Source organism: Rhipicephalus microplus, unplaced genomic scaffold (assembly GCF_043290135.1).
Source record: "Rhipicephalus microplus isolate Deutch F79 unplaced genomic scaffold, USDA_Rmic scaffold_14, whole genome shotgun sequence".
Taxonomy (NCBI): Eukaryota; Metazoa; Arthropoda; class Arachnida; order Ixodida; family Ixodidae; genus Rhipicephalus; species Rhipicephalus microplus.
The window spans coordinates 13521105-13548040 of NW_027464587.1; the positions used below are offsets into that span (position 1 = coordinate 13521105).

The 26936-nt window shown below is 44.1% G+C and overlaps 1 long non-coding RNA gene across 1 annotated transcript in view; it reads right to left on the reverse strand.

The window, feature by feature from the left end:
* Window positions 1-4598: 4598 nt before the first annotated feature.
* LOC142784416 (uncharacterized) overlaps window positions 4599-26936 on the reverse strand; it is a 34087-nt gene continuing 11749 nt past the window's right edge. Inside the window, exon 2 of the long non-coding RNA XR_012888616.1 lies at window positions 4599-7174. This is a non-coding gene — a long non-coding RNA (uncharacterized LOC142784416). The remainder of the gene's footprint in view (window positions 7175-26936) is intronic.

The following is a 26936-nucleotide window of genomic DNA, read 5'->3' on the forward strand; positions in this document are numbered from 1 at the left end:
TTGGTGGATGATGTTGCTGACGATCGCGCTTCCCAGGGTGATTGGGAAACCAAAAAGGGCAGTGGCGGCGCTGTTGGGCACGCTGAATCGGTCGCGGACGGAGCAGGGCAGGGGCCCGCACCGGGCGTGCTGGAACGGTGTGCTGCGATCGCTGTAGCTTGGGGGAAGGCCAGGATTGCGGGCAAAAGTAGTCCAGTGAAGAAACTGTGGACCTGCATGGCGAAAAGCAACGGATTAGTGGTCTGCACTGAAGCACAGCCACCGAGCCCACAGAGCGTGCGGGACGACAGGGGCGGTTTTATAGCTGACTTGGTGGATGATGTTGCTGACGATAGCGCTTTCCAGGGTGATTGGGAAACCAAAAAGGGCAGTGGCGGCGCTGTTGGGCACGCTGAATCGGTCGCGGACGGAGCAGGGCAGGGGCCCGCACCGGGCGTGCTGGAACGGTGTGCTGCGATCGCTGTAGCTTGGGGGAAGGCCAGAATTGCGGGCAAAAGTAGTCCAGTGAAGAAACTGTGGACCTGCATGGCGAAAAGCAACGGATTAGTGGTCTGCACTGAAGCACAGCCACCGAGCCACCGAGAAATTTTGTAACAAGTGGCAGCTAAGCTGCCACTTGTTACGAAATTTGGATCCTACCCGTCTTTGTGCTCAATCACAAATACAATAATTTTTCGCCCAACTAACGTTTATGAAATCTACACAGTATTCATGGCAATGAAAAACTCTAAAAACTGCAAGTCAGATGGCCCATATATTCGTCCAATTAGGCATAGTACGTGAAATCTGCCTGCATTACACGTACCTGCACCGCTACGTTCCGATTGGCTGCTGCGCAGGCTGTGCTGGGTACGCGGGGAACGAGTGTCTTTGTCAATCTCCTGGATAGTCGTCGTACGTGGTGGATCGTTAATGGAGCATGGATGAAGCAAAGCGACGTGCACGCTGAAGATTCTTGCGCTCGGCTTCCTTGGCTCGCGTCTCGTCGGTGTTACTGGCACACCGTTTGCATTCCCGATAGCGATTACACGCATTAATGCACGCACGGACGGATGGACACATGAACGGATGAATGAAGCTTCGCCCCCCTCATCGTAATTTTTTTCTGTTGATATGCTGAAATTTAGAATTCGTTGTAGATTTTTTCCAGTTTTATGTTTCTTATTCTAGCACTGTTTGCCACGCTGCTGATCAATAAATTTTATGCTCACTACAACTGCTCACACAACATTTCTCGTTAACCTGGTTTAGCTTTACTACCATAATCTTTTTATTTATCAGCTTAAGTTACATGAGAACTATTTCAGTGGGCGTTTCCAACGTCGCGATTGGCCTGCATGTTTGCCTGAATGCACCTTCCCACTAGGCAACACTTCGGAGTACATTTAGCTGTTAGGGCATAGTAAACATATGTATCAATGTATTGTACACTCGGATACAAGCGAAGTTCATTGGATGCGTTTAATATTCCGTCGCACGCGTATGTGGGTGTGCGTGCGTGCACGTGTGTGTGTCGAAGGGGGCGGTGTTAGCGTGCGTGTGTGTGTGTATGTGTATTTAGATGTTAGCAGATAGTGCGAAGGTTCCATAAAATGTTAGTCATATGCTTGAGTATATCTTAGTGCACGTTCGCAGAATCACAACGTAATATGCGTGAACGTGGCCTATCGGACTTTGGAATTGTGCCTGGCTTGTACAGTTAAAACTAACCTCTGCCTTGTGAAAATTATCGTACTAATCGACTTTGTTGAGATCTGTTCCGGTGTGTACAAGTATGGCCACTGCTGCAGCAATGTTCCCGTCGCCGAGGCAACTTAAAATGCTTGCGGCCGAGATTCCCACACAAACTCTCACAGATTGTCAAAGCTTTGAACAACACCACGAGACGTTTTCCCGTATATAAACATTATTCGCTGCAAAAGCGCCCAAGAATTATTGGTTATAGTAGCACCACTTAGTTTTTATTTCACGTCAGCATGAAGGAACGAAAAAGGTAGATAAGTGGGGGGGGGGGAATTTAGAGGGAAGTTTAAACTCCCCCGACCCCCACCTTTGGCTACGCCTCTGTTTATAGTTTCAACCACTTTAGCTAATTTCCGAAACGCAACAGACACCTTGTTATCTCTAATAATGACAACTTCGCCAACCTCAAGAGTGTTTCCTAGCTTCAGGCACCTGCTGCACGCGCTTATTAGTGTCACTAGGTATTTCTTAGGCCGGCATCGCCAAAACTAATTTAGTTTTTGTTGTCTACGTCTTCAGGCAGGCAGCTGTCGTCGTGCGGCCTCCCGAGTTATCACTAACTTACCCTTGTTAATGGCCATTAGGCGTTTACCTAAAAAAGTGTGAAGGCATCAGTAGTACTGCTTTCCTAGTATCGTCAGAAATGTATGTCAGTGGCCTAAAATTTATAACTGCTTTGAGTTTTCTTAGTGATTCATCAAGCTGCTCGAAGCATCCTTACTCTAGAGTTTTCCAGAGGCAGTTTTTAGCTATTCGAATCATTCGCTCCCCAAAACATCCCCACAATAAAGCGCACGCAGGAAATGCCTTCCATGTAATAATACTGGGTGCCCAAAAGTCTTTACCTGTTATTTACGTAGAAGTTCTTATGATAGCTACTTAAGTTCGTGACTGGCTGCACTAAATGTTAGGGCATTATCAGAATGAATAATCATTGGTAAACCGCTACGTGAAATAAAACGGCAAAAAGCTAATGAAAAACACACAGTCATATCACTGACATATTACAAGTGAACTGTTCGTGCACAGAATTGCACAGGTAAGCGTCACAATGTTTTCACACAGCTGCTTCCTTTTACAGAACTGCACAGGTAAGCACCACGATTTAAGCCCCACGCAGGTACTTCCCTTTACATAACTGCACAGGTAAGCGCCACATTGTTTTCACACAGCTGCTTCCCTTTACAAAAACTGGACCAGCAAAATCTTTGAATGGTTGAGACTTCGACATTCTGCCGAAAGGTAGCGGGGCTTGAATTTGAAGTGGCTTTTAAACGAAACCTTGCACAAACACCACATTGGCCAAGCACTTTTTTAGCACACTGAAGACCACGCATAAATTCAAACTCTTCATGCAACATTGTGAGCGTGACACTGACACCACTATGCAGAAGTGAATGTACACTGTGTATGATGAGCTGCGTGCTATAATTATCTGCGGGTAACGGTATGCGGCATTTCACTTTTTCCGACGCATCTAGGTTGTCAAAGCGAGTCTTGATCCTGATGATACCCTAGTTATCCCCGAAAGGATGAAGGTCTCGTACGGCCGTGGACTTGACGAGAGTTTTGTTCGAGGTTGGGGCCCCAATATATTATCCAAATCTTTGTGCTTTCAAAGTCTTCAACCACGTTTCCTCGCTTTCAGCTGTTTCCTGAGCCAAGAGAGGACATACTGTTCTCGTAATAGCGCTTGCTCGGCAGTTGTGAGGAACCTCCAAACCCAAGCCGTGATTCAAAAGACCTTCCAGCGAGTGTATTTAGTGAGATCAAAGAGTGGGTCCAGCGTCCAGTTCTCAGCAACTAGAACCACGTTATCTGTTGATTTTTTTTGTCAAGTAACATGTCATGTGAGTTCTCGAAGTTCTGATCTTGTTCAGCCACGTTTATTGAGGCATATTTAGTTATTCGGTGCCATGCCACCATAGCAAGTTTGTTTTAAGGCTTTGGGCTGACACTCGTGTTGGAAAATCAGCTAGGTTGACTTTCCCTGTGCAGTGACGCCAACAACTGGGATGAGTGCGTAGTTCAATTTCCATCACCTGGTTGTAAACAAAAGGTTTTCTTTTCGTGGGTGACGACCAAATGCAGCATAGGAATGTGTTCTAATGGGTCCAGCCGAAACATTCGTCGCATTTCGGTAGCGTCTCGCGTAGGAAGGTTGCTATGCGCGTACCCAGACAAGCCCCAACGATTTCAAGACGTGGTAACGTCATCCTCACGATGGGAGCGACCCGAGCTTTCGTGAGCAGCTACTGGACATAAATGCTTCACGATCCCTTTTCCACCGTTAAGTATGCAACGGCACTGTATGCCTACGCACTGACGTCAGAGAATACATGAAGCTGAAAGCGAACTTTGTCCGTGTGGATTTTTGTCGGTTAACTCCTCTCCAATGTCAAATCCCTTATGTCTACAACGCCTGCTGTAAAACTTTTTACTAATCCTTGAGAGCCTGTAGAAGTGACACATTCCAACCTATTTTTTGCTTCCAAATATCTTGAAACAGGATCTCGGCTCTGATGGAGAATAGAGACAAAAATCTCAATGGGTCGAAAATTCTCGATGTCGCTTGAAGCACTGTCTGCTTTGTCAATTTTCCCGTATTTCATAATTTCCAAAAGTAGGTCAAAGTTCAGGCGAATTGTGTCTTCTTTCGTGTTATAGTACAGGTCAAGCACATTCGTCAGTCTATTCTTTATTGTTGCTCTCTCTCTTTCCTGCAGTGTCTGTCACAGCTGGTCCTCGTTAGTCAGCTACTTCTGCATGTTTACTCCTGCTAATTTTATGATCTCAATTGTTTATTCTTACAAGTGCAAATCTCCTCAGGTGCTCAAGCGCCAATTACCCAACAATCAACATATAAACTTTTATTGAGTTGAACAGTTGTTTTTTGTGTTTAGATGCTATGTAGTTAAAGTGGAATCGAAGTGTAGCATATAGGAGCAATTGACTCGAAGTTTTCCCGTAAGGCACATGAGTCGTACTGATTTACTCGATCAGCGGAAAAGGGCTTTTCTTGGTATTTTCTTAACCCACAAAAGCGGAGCGCATCCCTGTCTTCTGCCTTGATAGATATTTGCGTGAACACCTGCTTTGCGTAAGCTGTAAGTGCAAATGCCTACAAACGAAACTTGATTAGCATCTTCAGCAGGTTGCGGTTCCGCTTTTCTCCCATTTCAAGTCTCATTCGGACTGCATGGCACTGCTCCATGTGACAATGCGTCGAAAGCAATGCGCAGTCTTGTAATAATGGACGTCTCACTTATACCTTCATGATGTGACATGTGACGAATGTTTCCTCGTAATATTTGTACGTCCTCGGCCTTCTCTGCCTACCTATCCTCATATTACCTAAGAGCTTTGTGATGGGCCTTGAAAGCTTCGTCGTTTGAGGAAAGCTGTAGCAAAAAAAGAAAACAGTCGAGAAAGAGTAAATTTGCGATAGTCTTCCATATGCGGTTCATTTGGTTTTCCATGGTAGTGACACTCCATAACAACCACCTTGAAATTAGATGGTTTCATTAAACTTCACCAGAACCTTTGCTTGCTTGGATGACTATTCATGCACAGTTCAAATGGCTTTCATTTCCCATAATTTTTCTAACGGGAAGGTAAGTGCTTTCTTGTCGTATGCGTCTGCTCGCAAAGCACATACGGGACTGCTCGTCTTACGACTAGTTTTCACTGAGAACGCCGAAGGTCTTTGAAGAGTCAAATTGAAGTTCGCGTTGATTGTTACCCGAGACCGGTTTTCGGTGTCCCATTCACCTAACTTGCTTTCGGCATAAGTTTAAACTTCATGCTGGAACCGATCAGCAGGCTCACTGCGGGTTCGCCCATGACACCAGGAAAAATCACTGCGTCTGCTAGGGACTTCCCTTCAGCAACGATAGTACGAAACAATTGGTGGTCTTCGGGCACTTCCACAATAACTGCGTGGATGAACGGCATGACGATCGCTTCTATTTGCACCACGATATTCTCGTGCTGACTGCGAAGTAGTGCTCACTACCATAGCCTATGCTGTGGTCGAGCACGTCCAAATGTGCTAATCACTAGATCTACATATTCGATGGGAGATGAATTAAGCTTCTTGTATACATCTTCCCTCAAAAATGTTATCTGGCTGCCGTTTTCTCAAACACCACGGACGTAACAGGAATGAGAAGGAATCGTCAGCCAGGCATGGAACGTCTGGAGGAGAACGTCCGTGGCGAGCCAATATTGGGTACTGTTCATTGCTACGTGCATGGCAACTTTTGGAGTCTTTCTCGTTTCTGCATGAGTTGATCTTTTGATACTCCAGCGTTGCACATCGTGCTAGCATGGCAACGCTTCCATGCTTTACACTGAATCCTGCGACTATAGTCCCCCATAAGACGTCCTATCGTGCTGCACCTAAAGCATCGCCCATCATTCCTTAGCGTACTGCGCTTGTCTCTGAGGCTGACGTCCCTGGTGCATCGTTCCGTCTTATGTTTTTTGGCAGCGCAAAAGAAGCAAGTTTCTGTTAGTACGTCTGTGTTCATTTGAAGAAGCCTTGCCGAAGGAGCCGACGTTGACTTAAATTCGGATTTAGTCAAGGGCGTGCTTCGTTGAGCCTTGTTACCCTAGTCTGAGTGCACTTCCCTCGACATTCAACTTCAACCTTTAGATATTTGAGCACGTGCTGTAAATCACTTTCAGCCCAATCCGCAGTGCCTTGTCTGGCTACAGGTAAGGTATTGAAATCAATGCTTTCGTTCTTGTAATACTCTACTACCACATCCTGAAGTATCGCTTTCAGGAGTATTTCGCAAAGAATTGAAATGTACGATGAGGCGCTTTCCCGATGCAGGCGCGTTTTCTTCGGTTAAATCGACTGTCCTCGATTACCTTCCGTAAGGCTGTAACGTTGTACGATGAAGTCACCGGCCCAAGCATGCGTAGCCTTTTCAAAGGTTTCTGCTCGGTGAACTTGTGGTTGCCGTAGCACTGCTTCAATATTCCAAGGTTTTCGTTCTAGCTTGATTCCGTCACTTCGATCCCAGCGATGGCTTCACCTGCAGCTCCGCCAAGCGGAGATGCCAGGTAATAGAAGCGGTTGGTGTCAGATAGCCTGAAGTTCTCGTGGACAGAACACATCACAGAACAGCTGCCGTTAAGTCAAAGCGCACCAGTACTAACTTGGGTAACGTAGTGACAACTAAGTGCTGGGAACGTGTTGTGTTCATTGAGGGATTAATCAGTCGGTTCCCGTTGGCTACGGTCGGTGCCTCCGTTTCGGAAGTGAAGAGTGGCGTTATTGATCATGTCCACATTGTGCTTGAGTAATGCCAACGTTCTGACGGCAGCATCGTTGTATTCCAACACGAAATAATATTCTTCTATGACTTGGTCGTCGGTCATAACCCTTCGCAGTCCAAGGCTAAAGGATGCCAGAGGGAGGCTGCAACATATAAAGAAAACAAATTTAATTTGTGATCAATGCTTGAATTATATTTTTTGTAGTATGGCAACTTTCAAAAGTATTGAAATTGTGATGATCATGTGGGCGAGAAGTTATTTGACCTTCATTCTCTTGTTGCTGTAATGGTACGTCTTGAGGGCAAAGTGGTGGATAATGCTATATAAAGCCTTAAAGCTGCGTGTCTGTTAGCAAGAGAATAGCTGCCTAACGTCCTTCAGAAGTGTACGTGCATGCGCGATTTTTCTGAGCTCTTCAAGGACAATAAGTGAAAAACAATTGCATCTAAAACATTTAACTTCCTCCAGCCGCAGTCAGTACTTATCAAAGATGCCATCGTGGGCCCAATTTGGTAGAATAGGAGAATGATGCTAATGCACGAAAGTGAGAAACACCCACTTAGCCAAAATTAGTTCTGCGTCAAGAGAGTGGCTAATTGGGCTGCTTGGCATTGCATTTTTAAAAGAAATATGCTTTTTAGTGCCTCAGAAGGAAGTGAGATCGGATAGACAGCACATTTACAACCACTTCATTTCGCAGATAGTGGGAACATATATATTCAATACACAAAGGGGAGAAGATGCACAAAAAAAGCAAAAATGATAGTACATGCACCAGAATGCCTTATTCAAATTTAAAAATACATTGTAACTGAGAAGATACGTCTACACTTTGTCCGATAGGCTAACAGATAGGGTGTTTAAACACCCATTTCCGGCCTCGCGAGTCAACAGTGCCTTCGTGCATTTAAGGAGTGCTCTTGTCTCTATACCTTCTCATTACATGACATTCAGTCACATCGGCGCGCACCAACAATTGGCACACACAATGGACATTAAAAGTGTATTTCCTCTTAAATGGTTTTGTCCGGTTATCACTTAATGCTTCACAACACTACAGATGGTTAATAACCCCAGATGGTAATAACACTACAGATGGTTTCTAGCCCATGACGTGTATAGGTGGTCAGAAGCTTCTTTATTCCTGAAGTGCAGTAAAAAATTTCGAAGGGTTTCTACAAATAACCAACAGATGCTTGTAGGCTGTATTTTTGGTGTGCTTGCTTTTTGCAACATGCTAGCAGTCAAAAAGATAAGGAATTGTAGGATGCTCCCGTTCCAGGGGAGTTCATTGGTTGGTTGGTATGTTGATAATGTATTTATGTATGTGCAGCAGGATCTGTAAGCCTTCCAGACCTTCTATCCCGCTTCGGACACTGTTTCCAACTTTATCTAGCTTAGAAGCATGGCAGCTTGGGAGAGTTTGAAAGCGCTCGTCGTGTGTACTCTTCTCTTTGGTTCTTGTTTTTCGCGCTTAAAATTTATTCCTTAGTTCATCTAGCTGCACAGAATAAATATGTATGACTAGTATGTACATTAAATTACGTTGTGCAACCAGAGAAATGGCAGTTACCTGCACGAGTTCTGTGTGAAGGATGACACCGCTGCTGGCGTCAATGAAAGTGTACTTCAAACACTCGGGACTGAATTCCGGAGAGCCTAACCTCCTGACTTTTGCAAGGCTCAGGAAACAAATTAGCCTGCTATCTGTTCAAAGCTGTTTTTAAACAATAAATTTGAAGTAAGTAGTATATCATACTTTCAACTTCTTCGCAGTTCATGACAATTGCATACATTTTCCTACCTTGCACGCTGATGGAAATAGCAAAGCAGACTGCAAAACGAACAACAGCTTAGGCTTTGGAACTGTCGTCCTTAAAGCCGAAAAAGGCTAAGTACCATTTTTTAATTCGAATCAGTGAACAAGATGGCACCTGAAAAAATTCAACACAAGCAGGAGTAATAACTATGTGCGCACTGAGATTTCACTGAGCACATCGATATGCCACGGCAGTTGCTAGAATATGATTCTACCATCCCATGTTCTGCAGCAAAGTGCCTCACTCAACTGAGCCATCATGACGAGTGAAATGAAAAAAGAACAAACAAAGAAAAACCGGAAGCAAAAGTTTAGACACTTCGGCCAGGTATGTCATATTTTGAAATGTTGGTTTTTCCTTTTTAGTGGTTTCTTGCTTTCACATTAGCAGAATCTTGTAGACCATACATTTAGCCTTGAAAGGCTAAATCGTCAATTCATTCGCGACGTCATATACCCAGGTAACATTGGCTATATCCATCGTTAGAAAAGTTTGAATGATCCATAGATAAATGAGAAAAAACCTGATCAATCAGCAACATGTTCCAGAGTAGTTGGCTCGCCCATGACCACGCATGCTGCAGTGGACATGTAGCAGTGATGCGCAGCAGGCTTTCATTAGTTTTCTGTTGAACCCTGCAGACAGCCTGGATTGAACGGCGCGGTTCAAAAACTGTTATGAGGTAGCTGTAAAAGAATGCATTTTGCAGCTGACACTGCATTCGCACTGAGAGGGTCTTCCGGGCTGCAGGAACGAAGGAGAACTTGTTAAAAGTTTTTTAATCAATCTGATTTTTATTACAAACCAAAGAAAAGATTACAAGATATCTGGACCGTTAGCCTTCATTGGCTAGTGATCGGTCTATATCTGAGTACATAAAAGCAGCTTAGTAGAGGATATTTAGCAACAAACACATATATACACAATTATTTATACATATAACTATTCACATATGCACATACATACTACATACATAGGCGCGTGTACATATATGCATTTTCACAACATACCCAAATATAGTTTGTTTCATCATCATCGTCACGTGGAAAAAAAACCTATTTTTATGTCTTGATGCTGCAAGCAAAATAATTTCACACTGTGCTTAAAATTTCTTGCCACTTTAACTTCTAAGGGTAGTCGGTTCCAAATTTTAGTCCCATGAAATTCCAATAAGCGTTTTCCATATAAGTTATAGCTTGTAGGTAAGTTAATATTGCCATTCGATGCGTGTCTAGTGTTTCGCGATGGTATTGTAAATAGAGTGGAGAAGAGGGGAAAGCTAGTGCCTATAATTTTCTGAACAAAAATGGCAACCTTATAATCGCGAAGTGCCCAAACTGATAAGATTTGTTGTTCCTGAAATGTAGTTTTATATGAATTTTCATGGTTTCCACCTATTATGCTTAGGGCTCTCATTTGTAGTCGTAGTAATGGCTCTAGGTATGTCGTATACGTTACACCCCACGATTCAATACAGTAACTAATATGTGAATGACAGAAAGAAAAATACAATGTTCGAAGCACGCTGGGGGAAAGCATTCGCGTGCTTTGATTAAGGTATAACAACCATAAGCCACCTTTCTACAAACACTATGAATTTGTTTTTCCCAGTGAAGGTGCTGGTCAAAAAACACTCCTAAATATTTAAAAGAAACCACTTGTTCGATAGGACTGTTGTTCAGGTGAAGTTGCATAGACGCCGTGTCAATATCCTTTCGCCTTGATCGAAAATAGTTGAGCGGATCTCCACTAAAGACAAATGTTGATGAAAAACTTTTCCACATACATGCTTTCGTAGACCGCAAAAGTGAAGTCTTCTTCATGAACGTCAGCGTGTTGTACGACATCAACCTCATAAGTGCCCAAGTGACCACACTCAGAGGCAGCCTATTTGTGAACCTGCGCAGCTTAATCCATTATTGGCGTCGAGCCGCTGAGATAAGTAAACGAAAAGTTGGCGTCATTGGACAGTACAGTTTCGGGAGCAAAGAAGTGAAACATTAAGGTTGCATGCTGAAATGACGCCTGAAAATTGATGCTTACCACAACTTTTGAGTAGGTCAGCTGTCATTATTAATTTATTTGCAAAGTTATTTTGAGCATCCGCTGGCTGAAATTTGAGGCATTTTCAGCAATTCTGTGTCCGCCTGAGGGAAAACTTTATCTTAAATTCAGGAAACTCTATCTGAAAGTATATATACAAAACCATAAAACTTGCAATAAGAGATTGAGCCATCCTCTCAGCTGTGTGCAAATGTTATTGAATGCGGCTAGTTGGTGACTTCGTAACTGCCTTCCTAAAACAAAAAAGAAAGTTCCAGCACAAGCAACTGGGATAAATGTTAACTAAGTAAACCATTTATCTCACACGGAAACCATTCATAACCATTCATAAACACGGAAAAACGAGCCTTTAGGTATACACCTCTTTTTCTTATTCATAACAAGGGTCGTGTACTGGCAGACTTGGTGCCGTTAGGTTGTATACGAGGGACTAATCACCAGCTGCCCGCTCGAAATAAGTTCACGTGAAACGTGACGCCACACAGGCTAATAAAAGGGTGTTACACACTCGCTGCTATAGCTACAGATGGGGCTGGCTGACACTCCCAAGTTTAAGTTCACCAATAAACCCAATAAATTGGCTGGGGATAGCCACCGTGGTAGGTCAGTGGTAACAGCATTGAACGCGTCATTCGAAGGTTGTAGGTTTGATTCCTGCTCACGGGAAGTTATTTTTGCACCCACTTTTTTTTCTTCTTATTTACATTACATTGGTTCTAATAACTTCCCCTATACAATCCTTAGCATTATTGTCTGTTAGATGTCATTAATATTGTGTCAAAACACGGAAAAACGAGGCCTCAGGTATACACCTCTTTCCCTTACACACACACACACACACACACACACACATATATATATATATATATATATATATATATATATATATATATATATATATATATATATATATATATATATATATTTATATATATATATATATATATATATATATACATATATAGGTATGGAATATGGCACAACGGGAGCGTTTTCAACAAGGATAAACATATTTATTTCCCAACAGTTTCGGGAGGGGTCCTCCCTTCATCAGGGGATGAGCACTGGCAGACTTGGTGCCGTTAGGTTGTATACGAGGGACTATTGATCAGCTGCCAGCTCGAAATAGGTTCACGTGCAACGTGACGCCACACAGGCTCATAAAAGGGGGTTGCATAGTAATTCTAAACACGTCGGACTACTTAAAGGAAGGGGTACGAGAACTGTCAGACACAAAATTCTACAAAGAACTTCCAACGGACCCAACTCCCGAATTCGAAAGGGAGATAAAAGTAACCCTAAACAATCTCCGCCGGGACGAGAAAATTATCGGCAAAATGTTAAAAGCAATGTTGCCGGCCCATTCTGTTCCCGGTCGATTCTATTTGCTCCCCTAAATACACAAGGCAGGCAATCCGGGACATCCTATATTATCCAGTGACAGCACATCAACAGAAAATATATCAGAATTCATCGATTCCTTAATAAAAACATCCCCTTAATTTTCCCTATTACCTAAAGGACACAAACCACTTCATCTGCGAAACTTCAAGTCACGACATCCCAGGCGGCAGTTTTCTGGTGACCATGGACGTCTGCTCACTGTACACCAACATACCCCACCATGACGGAATAGTGGCTATGGTTTCTAAATATTTAAAATCTGACTCATCAACTAGTGTAAGTGGCGGTGTACTGTTTACACTTCTTGAACTTGTACTAAATTACAACCATTTTGAGTTCAATTGCAAACATTTCCTTCAGGTCAGGGGCACTGCAATGGGCACGAAAATGGCCCCAAACTTCGCGAGCACCTTTATGGCTTCACTTGAAATCCCATTCATTGAGGGTCGCGCCTTGAAACCTTTCTCCTACACAAGATACTTAGACAATATTTTTATGATATGGAATCATGATGAGGGAAGTCTTTCCCGCTTCATAGAGGATTTTAACAAGTGCCACCCGTCAAATAAATTCACGCACAAAATTTCCAAATCTAGCATTAACTTCTTGGACGTCACTGTCACGGTCAAAAATGACCGTTTGTCAACAAACCTTTACAAAAAACCTACAGACCGTTAAAAAATGTACCTACATTTCAACAGCAGCCACCCAAAGCATTGCAAAATGGGTATTCCATATTCTCAGGCCTACCGGTACCGAATAATATGCACCAATATGCGAGAATTTGACAGACACGCGGAACACCTAAAGCATTCCTTATTGAAACAAAATTATCCGAAAGACATTATTGACGATGCCATACTACGTGCTCGCAACGTGAACAGGAATGATATAATGAAGAGACCAAACAGAGTATCTAAAACGACTTCCCAAACGAACCTTGTACTAACTTACTCCTCATCAGCGCCACGAATCAACAACATACTTTCCCGCCATTTAAACATAATCAGGCAAAGCAAACGACACACTTCTATTTTCGCGAAGCCACCTCACGTGGTGTACCGCAGGGATAAAAATCTGAAGGACATTCTTGTCAGAGCAAAAACAAACACCCCCAAAATTTAATCAGGGTGTCATCCCTGCGGAAAAGCTCGATGCAAGCTGTGCCCACAGATGGTCACAACACGTGAATCCAAAGCAAACTTCTCGGATTTCAAATTCTGCATAACTGAAAGCCTTAATTGTGACTCCAGTAACGTAATATACATGCTTCATTGCAATATCTGCGGACAAGAATCCGCGGACGGACAGACACGCCATTTTGGCTGCGGTTCAATAATCACCGGTACCACGTAACTCCCGTTTCTCGGGAGTTACTCTTGTAAATACTAACAACACGAGGTTTTCAGCTAACCGTAATCTACTTCTACCTAAAGTACGTACCAACTGTGGTCAAATGACGGCAAGATTTTCATGCATAACACTGTGGAACATGCTTCCTGTCGATCTCAAATCATGCTCAATGTACTCATTTAGTAAGCGCTTAAAGGTCTTATTGTTACTTATGACTTGAATGTTTTCTTTTGCGTTTCTTTGTTGCAAGCACATTGTCACTATTGCTCATATGGCCCTACGTTTTTGCACCATTTTATTTTAAATATTGCTGTGATTTCGTCACTGTTTGCTGACTAAAAAGCTAATCCTCTTTTTACTTTTTGTTAGGAGGTCCCCCTGACCGTTTTTACTTTGGGACCTCCGATTGTTCATTCGACATGCAGAAGATGTATTCATAAAAAATGTATCTATTTTTGAATAAACAACAACAACAAACAACAACTTTACTGCCGAAGCTACCTTTATCTAGACATCTGTGCCTGCCAAACCACAGTTTTGAAAATATCAGCGTAAATCTTTTGCAGTCCGGTTTCTCAAACAGGCGCGAGCGCGAACAGCGTGAGGCATGTTTTATTTTCAAATTTCTAACATTAGTAGCCGTCATCAACGAGGACCCCGGAAGACTCTCCTGCCTTCGAGAAGTAAGCCAGGAGGAAATTGGTGACAAAGATTGATAGCTGGAGACCATGCTTGTTTTTTCTGACTGACTCGTACGTGTACACTGTATTTTCTTGTTTTTTGTTTTTCTTCTTTATTTCCTTTTTTCTTTTTTCACAGGCACATACAAAGTGTTTATGTTCGCCTACCACTTGATGACCATTGACGGGAAACGGACGAAGATTAAAGGTAAAGAGCCGACCAACCCATTAAGGGGAAACCTTTCTTTACGCACGCCGTCACGGACCCCTCCCGCCACCGTGGCGACAATCTTTGTTGGCCCGACACACGTCGAGATCTGACCAGCACGAGAACTGACCAACCGGATGTGGATGTACACGGATAGTTGGTTTCGTTCTCAGTGCTGACAGTGGTTCTTTCTCTTTTTTACTTTCTTTCTTTCCTTTCTCTCTTCTTTTTCTCTTTTCGTCTTTTTTCTTCCCTTTTTTACTTTCTTTCTTTTTTTAGTTCCCTCTCACTCTCGCAAACATCTTTCAAGGTGAGAGGGACGCGGCAGCAACGAAGTTTCGAAGTTCATGTCAGTATAACTGATCCCCTGATGAAGGAAGGACCCCTCCCAAAACTGTTGGGAAATAAATATATTTATCCTTGTTGACAACGCTCCCGTTGTGCCATATCCCGTACCTTCACGAAGACTAACTGGCCCATTAAATTATTACTCCCACTATATATATATATATATATATATATATATATATATATATATATATATATATATATATATATATATATTTGTATATATACATATATATACGGCAAAGGTGCATTATAGTTGTTGCGAAACGTACGTGTGCCGCAAAAATTACGTATGCTCGGTATCAGTTAGGGTAGCATCTCTCTCTGCCGTCAAATCAAGCGTTTTATATTCAACGACACTTAATCAAACTACGGCACATGCAACAATTACGTGCACGCTGCGCTGGTAGAAACAGTGCGTACTCCAGTATTCACAAGAGCTTGCCAGTGAAAATTCCAGTGCTTCCAGCGCTTCGCAGTGCGCCCCAGCATCAAAGTGGTTGAGCCAGCGCCCCTACCAGAGCAACACAGCTTTTTCTCAGTGCGCCCAGCGAAGTGCCAGTGGTTACAAGCGTGTACCATAGTCCCATAGTCTCCAGCATGTACCAGTGCCAAAAAACGTACTGGCTACACACTGTTTTTGCAATAAGGTATACATATATATATATATATATATATATATATATATATATATATATATATATATGACATATAACAGACAGTAATGCCAAGGAATGTACAGGGGAAGTTATTAAAACCAATGGAATGTAAATAAGAAAGAAAAGTGGATGAAAAAATTACCAACTGTGAGCAGGAATCGAACCTACGACCTTCGAATTACGCGTTATATATATATATATATATATATATATATATATATATATATATATATATATATATATATGTGACGTATGAAACGATGGTTGGTAGAAGTGGGGTATGAGCCAGGCCACGTCACCCAGTCATTATAGCGTCACACTAGTCGACAGGATGAAGACCTGCCAGCCCCTTCATCAGCCGCTCATCATCTACGCAGTCCTCCGCATGACACCCTGAGCATACATGGACTACCGTACAAGCGCCTAGCATTACGCATCGACCAGCATCATGTCTGAAACATCTATTGACCTTCCCATCCCCAAGTACATCGGAGCAGCGGACTATGGACCCGTACAAGACTGGTTCAACCTGTTCGAGTTCCACGCTACCGCTGCATCTTGGTCGGAACGGGAGATGGTTACGAACTTCCGCGACTACGTCACCGGTGAGGAATTTCAATTTTACCTCACCCACATATTCGACAACGACGAGTCAAGGCGAAAGATAAAAGAAGAAATGATCGTCTCGCTGCAAGACTATAACGAAGATTCAATTAGAACACACACTCTCAGTGCATTCGAACTCAGTCATTGCAGTCAAAAGCAGCCTTCACGCATTCGAGCACAGAGCATGAATTTACAATTCCCGTCAGGCGAAGTTAGCCACATGCTCGTGGAAACACCACGCTGTCGTTGTCCCAACCTTCCGCCTGGTTCCTCATCCGCGCAAATATCGCCAATGCTTAACTCTTCGCTGCATAAAAGTATTGAATCCACTATTGACGACTCAGATGCATTGATTACTTCGTGCCGCATGCGTACTTTTCAAATTGACTAGGTATTCAGCTCAGCAGTTCCACAAAGACAAACGCATTCACAATCAGTATCTTGTGAAGCAGAGTCTTTTGCAGAAGCGTCTAGTGTTCATCAATCCCAAGATCGAAGCGACGTCAATCCAGAGCACAACCTCACTGCCAACACGAAATCAAAAGCATAAGTGCGACTTCTGATGACACAAGTACCCTTCAGGCAATGACCAACAATGAGCGGTTTACGAATACAGAAGATTCAAGTGTGCAAGACCCCCCACATTGTCTTGCGCCAGAAACAGCTGCATTTGTTGGCGACGTAGAAGCCTGCGGAGGGCTTGCTAAGAATCCGAGCACAGGACGATCAATGTCACACCACAAGCAAGTCAACGCAACCAAGAGACTACAACGTCAACGTATTATTCACCATTGTCAACGACGAAAGAAAACTTCATCGAAACCACTCTTAAGGCTCAAAGAACATTGCGAAAAAGCCCATCGTCGTGGATACAATCTCCACCAGAGAATGAAAATGCGCCTTCGATCAAAACATCTGCGACATCGCTATAGAAAAATCTCCAAGAACCACAAAAGCACCCCTTGTACTCGGCAGGAACACAGGCAGCATCCAATCAACCTCGCTCAACGCGCACGCAAGCTGCCTGCATGGCCTGTGTATCTCCCACAACGAGGCGTTCGATGCCTACAATATCGGAACTGTCGATTCTCCAAGATGTTCAAACCTCGTTCGTTCTTCACAAGAATGCCAGCTGTGATTAACGCTATCTCTAGGTCCAAAGCATTTTTGTGTTATCCAGGACGCAGCCACTAGCCTCGCCCACCAGAACTCCTGCGTCAACGGGACTGCTGCACTCTCCTCTGAAGTCTTTGAAAGTTTATGGAACTCCCCTGGAGCCTAGAACCAATTGTGAATTTTTGTGATTTTTTAACCTCTCCTTGTTTACTTTTTCTTGTTCGTAATCCATGCCTTCTTTCGGGGGGGGGGGGGATCGTGTGACGTATGAAACGATGGTTGGTAGAAGTGGGGTATGAGCCAGGCCACGTCACCCAGTCATCATAGCGTCACACACACACACACACACACACACATATATATATATATATATATATATATATATATATATATATATATATATATATGTGTGAAGTATCAAGTGATGGTTAGTAGAGGTCGAGAAAAAAGAAGTGCAGAACTGAATAAACATGGCGTATGAGCCAGGCCACGTCGCCAATACATCATAGCTTCACACAAGTCGACAGGATGAAGACCTCTCAGCCACTTCATCAGTGTCTCATCATTGACGCAGTTCTACACAAGACGCCCTGACCATACATCGACTACGGAATCATCTCCTAGCTGCACACAGCGACCAGGACCATGAGAGAATCATTGACCGACCTTTCCATCCCCAAGTACACCGGAGCAGCGGACGATGGACCTGTACAGGACTGGTTCGACCTGTTCGAGTTCCACGCTACCGCTGCATCTTGGTTGGAACGGGAAATGGTTACGAACTTCAGCGACTACGTCACCGGTGAGGCATTTAAATTTTACCTCACCCACATATTCGACAACGATGAGTCTTGGCAAAAGATAAAACAAGAAATGATCGTTTGGTTTAAAAATACGATGACGACTACGTCGAAGACTTGCTTGTAACCCACCATCCACAGACAACTGCACTCAGTCGTCAATTTTACAGGCGGTCTTCAACCATTCGAACGCACAACAAGATTCGACTTCTGACAAAAGACGAAGTGGCACGCGAGTTCAGTGGCAGACGACAACGCGTATTTTGGGAAAAACACAGCTATCGCGCGTGCCTCCCTTCTGCACGAAAGTCGGCATTTGCGAAGTCATCGCTTCAGCATATGACCCGAGACGTTGCCCAACCACCTGATGCTGTTCACTCTTCGTCTGGCATACGTGGTCCACCACCTGGGTTTTCATCACGTGGTTCTTCAAGCGCTCCTAACGCTCACCATTTGCCTTATAAGGACGCCGCATTTATGGTAGATGACCTGGCGTATCGGGAAAATACCCTGTCGAACCATGCTCCTTCCACACGGGTTCATGCATCGCCATTCAGTCCATACACACTCGACAGGGAAAGAAACACTGAAGGCTCCGACACATCGAACGTCGCACGCTGCAATGCGCAAGAGCCTTTTATAGTGAACAGGGTAGAAGAAGCTTCTGAAGAACTGTCTACCAATTCTGAAGCAATATCTTCATTCCCCGAAGTGCATGACAACAGCCCACAAACTACCAGCTGCCGACTGGGCCCCACATCAAGTTGTGAAGAAAACGAGCGCGATGTTCAAGAAGGGATCTCACCGAAATGCGTTCCACAGCAACATCAGCAACGCCAGCTAAAGCAAGTCCAAGAATCGCAGACACTCCAACAGATACACCGACAAGGAGGACGACGCAAAGTCAGCCTCTTAAAACAAATTCAAGACGTCAGGCATCTTTGCATAAGGGATCGGTGCCAGAAACGCATTTGGCACAAAATATCAAGACTGCGCCTAAGATTACAGCTCCGAAACCTCAGGAAACACCGACATGACAAGAAGTCACCAGTTCTACCACGCAAAGATTCAGACACCATCCCATTAGTTCACGACAACGGAGCCAACGCCACAAAACACTACAAAAGAGACTGAACGCTATAAATTGTACAATGCACGAACATAGACATAATTCCTTGAACTTCAGTTCTTGTACACGCAGGCTGCAAGCACTAATTCTGTCTCAGCCACGACACAGAATACAGCGCGTACAACAGAGGATTTTGCGCCTACGACATTCGACCTTAAAATGCTCCAAGGACTTCCAACCTTGTTCGTTCCTCGCAGGTGCTCAAGTCACGTCATGGTCACGGCAGTTTTGCAAGACGCGGTTACCTTCTCAAGAACGCCACAGCCAACCTCGTCCACCAGAACACCCCTATTTACCGGGCTGCTGCACTCTTTTGTGAAGTTTTGCGAGTTTACGGAACACCACGGGGCCATGAAACCAATTGTGCATTTTGACATTTGTGACTTCTCAACCTCTCCTATTTACTTTTTGTTGTGCGTAATCCATGCCTTCTTTCGGGGGGAGGGGAAATCGTGTGACGTATCAAGTGATGGTTAGTAGAGGTCGAGAAGGAAGAAGTGTAGAACAGAATAAACATGGCGTATGAGCCAGGCCACGTCGCCAATACCTCATATCGTCATATATATATATATATATATATATATATATATATATATATATATATATATATATATATATATTTCTTGAAAGTCTTCCTGGATTCCGGTCGAGTTATAAGTCACCAGAAGAAGCGAACGAGCAAACGAAAAACGATGCTTTATTGCCAACGTTACGGCCGGGGCCCGGCCTTCGTCAGGGCATACGTGCATATTACACTAACACGCACTTCTTAAAGACATAGCATGGGGGCCCCCAATTGTGAATCATCACTCTTAGCAATATTGACATACATGTTAACAAAAAGATATTCAGACATGCGCAGCATTTTGTTGATAGCGGAGCAGCAGCGCGCTATACAGAATATGGTAGGGCAAGGTGACTTGAAAGCATAGATACAAATAATATGATGGACACTTGTGATATCGCAACATTTGTGAATGAACAAAAAAAGGCAATGCCATGGTAAGTTACGTTCGTTGTCAGTGAAATATATATGAGCATAATATCACCATTGATGTCACAAATGTGGTAACAGAGTGTGCATGCATTCTGGTCAACTAACTAATGTGTCAACAATGACACCGCAACGTAATCACGGCAGTGGACAAACGTGTATGTGGGCTACGGCGGTTGATTTATCTGATTTGCCGGTAAAAACGTAAGCCTCCCTGGGTTTTCGTTTATTCCAGACGCTATGTCGTTAAATTTATGAATAAGAAAAGATTCACGAACTTCCCTTTCGTAGTGCGATTTGAAACCAGATTCGAGTATTGTGGCAGTTATGTTGTCGAAAGAGTGGCCTGGGGTAGCGAGGTGTTTGGACAGGGGAAGGCTAGGCAGGCACCTGACGTGTGACCTGTGATTATTAAAGCGCAACCGGAAAGCTGTCTCTGTTTGACCAATATATTGGAGGTCACACAATGAGCATTGGAGCAGGTAGATTGCATTGCTCGTGTCACAGTCGAAATTGCCTTTTATCCGGAGAGTGAAGTTCGACGCAGAGCTCTTAACAATACGCGACGTGGTCATGTGGGGGCACACCTTGCAGCGTGCCTTGTTGCATGGGTGACACCCCACTGGGGCTGGCGTTGATAGTTTGGATGACGTAACTATGTCTCGTAGGTTTCTCGATCGGCGGTAAACTGCTCGTGGAGGCTCCGGGAAGACGTTTTTGAGATGATTGCTCTGCATTAGTATGTTGTAGTGCTTTTTGAGGATCGCGTTAGCATTTGGAATTGACGGAGAATGTGTCAGAATTAAATTGATGTGTTTCCGGTGCGCAGGTTCTTTATTTGATTTTAGAAGTGCTCTTCGGTCAATTGCAACGGCGCGCATAATCGCATTGTCGATAATCTGAGGCGGGTACTGTTGTACAGTTAGGGCATCACGAAGCTTATCACAGTTTTCAACAAAGTCTGAATTTTCAGAGCACAGTCTTTTGAAACGAAGTGCTTGACTGTAGGGTATACTCGTCTTACAATGTTTTACATGGCTGCTTTTGAAATGAAGGTATCGGTGAGCGTCGGTGGGTTTTCTGTATACTTTAGTAGATAATTTTTGGCCGCAAAGGGATACTGTTACATCCAGGAAACAGATGGATGCCTTCGAGTACGAATGTGACAATGAAATGGATGGATGAACTTTGTTAAAGTCTGCAATGAAAGTCATTAGTTCCACTTCGCCGTGATGCCAGATAAAAAATATGTCGTCTATAAAACGTTTGTAGTAATATGGCTGTAGTCTGCGCGTTGAAAGAAAATGATTTTCCAATTGGCCCATAAATATATTCGCATAATTTGGACCAATTTTGGTGCCCATTGAAGTGCCACTAACTTGTACGTAGTGAACACCGTCAAACTGAAAATTGTTAAACTCCAGGATGAGTATTAATAATGTGGGTAATGTACAGCTATCAACAGATTTGTCACATGATGAGTCGTTATAAGCATCCACTACTGCACGAATGCCGTCTTTGTGGGGAATATTAGTGTAAAGTGACGCAACATCTAATGTTACCAGAAATGAGTCAGCAGGTATATTCAGGTCGATGATGTCAGCGAGGAAATTAGAAGTGTCCTTCAGATAGGATGGAAAAGTTGGAGGTAGTATGCTAATCAGGCCATCGATTTGTGGGGTTTACCGTCCCAAAACCACCATATGATTATGAGAGACGCCGTAGTGGAGGGCTCCGGAAATTTAGACCACCTGGGGTTCTTTAACGTGCACCCAAATCTGAGTACACGGGCCTACAACATTTCCGCCTCCATCGGAAATGCAGCCGCCACAGCCGGGATTTGATCCCGCGACCTGCGGGTCAGCAGCCGAGTACCTTAGCCACTAGACCACCGTGGCGGGGCTAATCAGGCCATCGACATAGCTTGAAAGTGGTTCGGTGACAGTGCCAATGCCTGACACTATAGGACGACCGGGGTTATTGGGCTTATGTATTTTAGGCAATAGGTAAAACCTTCCTGGAACAGGGCTCAGTGGGACTAATGAGTACTTTGCTTTATCGAGAAGTTTGTCATCCAGTATTAAATGCTTGATTGTATCAGTAACGATGTCCTTAAACTCTTCGGTGGGGTTTTCACTGAGTCGCTTGTAAAACGTGTCATTATCTAGCTGTCTCTGAGCTTCACAAACGTAGTCCGTTGTGTTCATTATCACGATTGCGCCTCCTTTATCAGCGGGTTTTATTACAATATCTGTGCGTTCTTGTAAACATTTAACTGCATTCCGTTCTTTGAATGTGAGGTTTCCTTTGAATGAAATGCGGTTCCCATAAGCCTGCAGGATGTCACGCTGAACTGCAGAAATGTACATATTGAGGAATTTATCACGTTGTGTAGGCGGCGTCCAGTGTTGATGGGAAGACATGTTACTCTTGGATGATGAACGTTTATGGAAGAATTCGCTTAGCCTCATACTGCGCGCGAATTCATCTAAGTCTTTCACCAAGTTAAATTCATTGTAGCCGCCAGTAGCTGGACAGAAATTCAAGCCCCGAGCAAGCACACTAATTTCTGAGTCAGATAAAACCACGTTTGAAACGTTTACTACGTTAGGTCTAGCTGATAGTTTGTCTCGTCTAGAACAAGATGATTCGACGGGAAGGGAATCTGCGTTGGTCAGTGGTTTTGGAAGGGTAATGTGGTCACGCAAAAACTTTTTTGCTTTCTTCTGCTCAATTTCTAATTGTTTTCTCTGTTCGTATTTAACCAGCGAAGCCGATTCAGAGGGATCCAACATACGAGCCTTGCGCAACTGTCGTTCACTGTTTAGCAACGCTTTGACAGCTGAATTATAATGGTCGATGATGATGCGCATGAGAGCTAGGGACGCATTCTTTAACGTATCGTTCCATTTCTCGACGTTGTGTTGTGACATTTGGGAAGTTGCTGGTTTGAGCGAAATCACAAGTCCTTTCGGTACAGTCAAGGCGTTTAGATAGGTTTTAGCGTAGATGCGTGAAGTTTGTATTTTACACGTTTTTCCACAATTTTTCTAATTCTGAGAAAGTCACGACTCTGAATAGGGTTGTCGCATGAGGTCGGTATTAGTCAATTCTTTGAAGATACAGTGCTTTTCTCACGATTGCATTTTCTTAAAGGGTACCGGTGAGACAAAGAAATGTTTCCAGACCTTTCACGAGTGGAGAGTCCTTGGTTCTTTGCTTTCGCAGCAACTGTGGCGTAGGTAGACTTTTCTTGCGCCAGTGGCTCGGTGTAGATTTCGGGCACTTGGAGGCGTTGGGGTGAAGATGAGCGGGACGAGGACGCAAGTTCCGCAAGACCAGGTTGGTAGGCATTGGAGGATTGCTTCATGGGACCACTGGGCATGTGGTCTAGCCAAGAGGAAGACGAGGCGTCCGTTGCGTTCCGGAAACACAGCTGCTTGATGTGGCCATCCATCAGTGCAACGCCCTCGAAGTTTGGGTGAAGGCCGTCTGCCGCGAGGACGCGCACCGAAGGAAACCATTCCAAGGCATGGTCCAGAAAGAACACCCGGTCAGAGCGACAGCAGAAGCTCCGTAGGCGGTCGTTGAAATCACAGGCTTCGCGATTACAGTGGCGGACAATTGCTTCATTGTGCTTGTCACGACGGCGGTTTAAAGCACGGGGTAGTATTAAAGTTGCATAGATCCGGCTTATCATGGGGCGTTTCGACAGAATGAGTTGTAGCAGGGCCTTGTACTTGTGGAACGTTACACGTCCAGTGCTGTGAACCAAATCATTCGTTCCAACATGAAGAATCAGAGTTGTCGTTGAAGATGGCACGAAGTCCAAAAGGCCATGTACGTCCCGTATCACAGCTCCAAACTGTGTGATGAACGCAGGGGTGCCCTCTCGAAGAGGGTTGAAATGCTGAAACATATACTTCGTTTGGGAGTCGCCAATGACAGCCGTAGAAACTGTCGTCTTCGGGAATTTCCATTTGATCGTTTTCGTTGCCGTCCTGCCAGAATCCATAGGTATTTGGTATTTCTTGAAAGTCTTCCTGGATTCCGGTCGAGTTATAAGTCACCAGAAGAAGCGAACGAGCAAACGAAAAACGATGCTTTATTGCCAACGTTACGGCCGGGGACCGGCCTTCGTGAGGGCATACGTGCATATTACACTAACACGCACTTCTTAAAGACATAACATGGGGGCCCCCAATTGTGAATCATCACTCTTAGCAATATTGACATACATGTTAACAAAAAGATATTCAGACATGCGCAGCATTTAGTTGATAGCGGAGCAGCAGCGCGCTATACAGAATATGGTAGGGCAAGGTGACTTGAAAGCATAGATACAAATAATATGATGGACACTTGTGATATCGCAACATTTGTGACTGAACAAAAAAAGGCAATGCCATGGTAAGTTACGTTCGTTGACAGTGAAATATACATGAGCATAATATCACCATTGATGTCACAAATGTGGTAACAGAGTGTGCATGCATTCTGGTCAACTGACTAATGTGTCAACAATGACACCGCAACGTAATCACGGCAGTGGACAAACGTGTGTGTGGGCTACGGCGGTTGATTTATCCGATTTGCCGGTAAAAACGTAAGCCTCCCTGGTGGGTTTTCGTTTATTCCAGACGCTATGGCGTTAAATTTATGAATAAGAAAAGATTCACGAACTTCCTTTATATATATATATATATATATATATATATATATATACATATATATATATATATATATATATATATATATATATATATATATATATATATATATATATATATATATATATATATATATATATATATATATATATATATATATATATATATATATATATATTGCTACGAGACGGAGACCGACTCGGAGGAGTAGTCACAGATGTATTTACAGCCAGTTATGCGAGCAGCGCCTGCCACAAGGATTAGCTCGCGGAGGCACCGTCCCGTTGCTTCAAAGGTAGTTATTTGATGCATTCTTGTAGGGCTTGATCCGCGGGACGTGTACGATATCACTGGACCACACAGCAGGTGATGATGAATAAGTGGGGCTGATCTAATAGGTGACAGGTGTTACTGGATGCAATGCACGGTAAGGTGCCGTGTAATGAGACAAAAGTTTTTCCGATAGGCCAAGCAGGCGATTAGGAGACCAGAGTAAAACGAGGGTACCGAGAGCGAAATTTACGTCTCGATGTTCCGCACCATACCGACGGCATTGGTTTGTCTGCGACGCCATCAGCCGAGCACGGGTGAGCTAACGGGCATGATCAGCTCGCGCAATCGCGTCGCGGGCATACTCCGTAGGGTGAGGCAAGGTCCCAGTCTCGGTGGTTGGGCGACATGTACTTACCGAGCATATTTGTAGGAGTATGGATAAATCGTTCCGTGAGACCGTTTGTTTGAAGGTGGTAAGCGGTTGTCATGTGTGTTGCGTAGAACAAGCACGCAGAATGTCGGTGATGACTTGAGATACAAATGTATGGCCACGGTCTGTGAGGAGTTGTCTGGGGGCACCGTGAATCAATATAACGTCCCGTAACAAGCAGTCAGCGACGTCGGTTGCACAGCTGGTTGGTTGAGTTTACTTAATAGCATAGCCTGTAATCACGACTTTAATTTTGCTTCCCAATGTTGATGTGCGAAAAAGACCGAGCAGGGCTAACCCAACACGTTGAAATGGTTCCGCGGGTATGACGATTGGTTGAACATGGCCATCGGGTAGCAGCTACAGAGGTTTACGACGTTGGCATAGGTCACACGGGGTTACGTATCGGCGTAACGAACGAGTAAGGCCTGGCCAGAAGAAACGGCACCATTCGCACTCGTATGTGCGAGATACGCAAAAGTGTCCAGCCATGGTTGTGTCGTGAAGTTCGGTGAGAAGACAGCGCCGTAAATACTTAGGCACAGCATTGAGAAGGTCAGGCCCGTCAGGTCGAAAATTGCGGCGGTATAGCACACCCTTTTGAAGGACAACATAGCGGACGGAAGCGTCATTTCGGCAAGATTCCGTACTGCAGATGATGTGAAGCAGCACTGGATCGCCCAATGCGTTAGGGAAGTAGGACACTGACAAATTAGAGTGCTCCGTGGGCTCGTCAGTATCTTCAGGATCACCGACAGAATACCGGGAGCAGCAATCAGCATCATGGTGTAGGCTGCCAGATTTATAGAATACCGAATAGGAAAACTGTCGCAAGCGCAAAGCCCAGCTTCTAAGGCAGCCTGATGAATCGTTCAGAGAGTTGAGCCAGCAGAGCACGTGGTCGTCGGTAACTACCGAAAATGGGCGTCCGTATAGATAAAGTCGAAATTTTGCCATCGTCCATACGAGAGCCAAGCACTGACGCTCTGTGATCAAATTGTTACGTTCAGGAGCGGATAGGAGGCGGCTAGCATGGGCAATAACGCAATATTGGCCATGTTGTTTTTGAGCGAGTACTGCACCAATGCAATGTCCACTTGCATCTGTACGGATTTCCGTAGGGGCAGCAGGGTTGAAGTGTGCCAGAATCGGGGGAGAAGTGAAGAGAGCAATGAGAGTCGATAACGCAGAAGCCTCTTTGGAACCCATGAAAACGGGACGTCTTTCTTGAGGAGCTGCGCAAGCACTCTCGCTATGTGCGCAAATTTTTTTACAAAGTGCCGGAAGTAGAAACATAGCCCAATAAATCTGCGTACATCCTTCGCAGATCCTGGTACAGGAAATGTTTTG